A 1,963-nucleotide genomic window follows, 5' to 3' on the forward strand; every position below is an offset into this window, starting at 1 on the left:
TGTCCCTGGGTTGGTTGACACCCCTCTTCCTTTCCACTGCCTCCCCCTCTCCTGTGTCCTCCCAGAACCGTTGGTCCCATTGTTTTCTCCTCCAGATTGTTTATCCTGCCTATCTTATCTAGGTAGACATGCAGGGACAATAATAAGCAGAAAAACAAGACAGAGCAAAACAAAACAACAAAAGAAACAAACAAAAAACCCCCAAAACAACAAAAATGACAAAAAAAGCACGCCTATAAATAGTTCCTGGTTTGTTTGTTGACCTTAATAGTGTTTTCCAGTGAAATATGATGGGGAGCCACATCCTGGTCCCAAACTCTATTTGTGGTATTCCTTGGGGACTTCATTGCTTTGCTCCCCTTGCGGTTCTGTTGCATGCCTTTAGTGTTTTGCCCCAGTGTGGTGGGGTCAGATCAGGCACAATTCCCACACTCTGTCTCCTGTGTTGTTCCTCATAGCACTATGGTTCAGTGAGGGAAGTCCTGTCTCATGGTGGGGCCAGCCCTATGGTCCTCTCTGTGAATGGGCTGCTCTGAACAGGAATATCATCCTCAGAGCTTGGTGGACCAGGATGTGTTCCACTTTCTCCCTTTCTCTCTTCGTTTACTCCTGTGTGCTCTGATCAGACGTGGCCCTTTCCCTGAGCTGTAGCTTCAGTGCTGTCCTCTGAAATGCATTCTTATGGTGGGGGGTGGGTAAGGCAGGGGGTGCTAGGCATCCACAAAGCTGGGATTGGGGCCAGCCCAGGGTTTTTTTAATGTATAAGAAAGCATTTTATATCCAGAAGTAATTTTATATCAAGAAGACATCCCAGCCCAACTTAAGTCCATGGGTCTGATGTTAGCCAGTCTTCTTCAGACTCACAAAGTCCAAAGTTGAGGATGGAAAATAGGTGAAGCTGGATGCAGGGAGACCACAGGTCAGTGGTTTCACAGTCATGTGTATCCAAGGTTGGAGGAAACATGGCATAACACTGGAAATTGACTCCTGGGGTCCGTGGCCCACATTGGGCCACCCCTGGAGGCAGACAGAGTCCCAGCAAGGATGAAGGTAAAAGGCAAGGGAGAGAAGTCCCCAGTGTCTCTCTTATAAAAAGGCTACCCCCTACGGAGTCATCATCAGGCTGTGACCTGACTGTTACGTTAGACTCCGTTCTTACAGGTTCACACAGGAAGTAGTATTTTAAGCAGTTTGCTATGTACTGGACATAACGAGAAACAATATACTATCATTGCTTAGTGTCCCTGGGTAGCATAAACTAGTCAGCACTACTAACCTGCTAGCGGAAATATTGGCCACAGAGCACCTTGGAAGGAAGGCCTGGCAATCTACTTCCGAAAGATTAGTAATTGAAAACCCTATGGGGCACAGTAGTGCTTTTGACACACACGGGGTTGAATCAACTCCATGGTACTTCTTTTTTATTTTTTTAAAAATTGCTTATTGATGTAATATTTTATAAAGGAGCCAGGATGGCATTGTTGGGTAAGCACTGGCCTGCTAACTATAAGATTGTCAGTTCAAACCCATCAACAACTCTGAGGGATAAAGATGAAGCTCTATGCTCCCATAAAATTTACAGCTTGGGAAACCCTTAAAGTGCTAGCAGGCTAAAAGTCCATTTATTTGGGCTATTTTAAAGACAATTGGTTAGGGAAAAAATGAGTTTGACATGGATGGGATTTTTGGCTTACCAGGCCTCCACTTGCTCTGAAGAAGTGGACAACTTCGCCAAAGCACAGAGGCCATTTCAACCCATAACTATGACATTCCTCAGAGCGAGATGATTCCAGTTCGGGCACTTGTCTTTTGTCTTCGTGGTTGTGTCCTATTAGCTAAATATCATGAGAGATAGAGCAGGGTGTAGCATCGTCTCCAGCAGCCAGAGGTCCCACCCACCAGCCTTTTGTACCCTCCACTTTTGTTTAAAAAGAAATACACTAGCTTCATCTTGTTAAATTTT

This window comes from Echinops telfairi, unplaced genomic scaffold (genome assembly GCF_000313985.2).
Source record: "Echinops telfairi isolate 266 unplaced genomic scaffold, ASM31398v2 ScPeMD7_2;HRSCAF=8, whole genome shotgun sequence".
In the NCBI taxonomy this organism is placed as follows: Eukaryota; Metazoa; Chordata; class Mammalia; order Afrosoricida; family Tenrecidae; genus Echinops; species Echinops telfairi.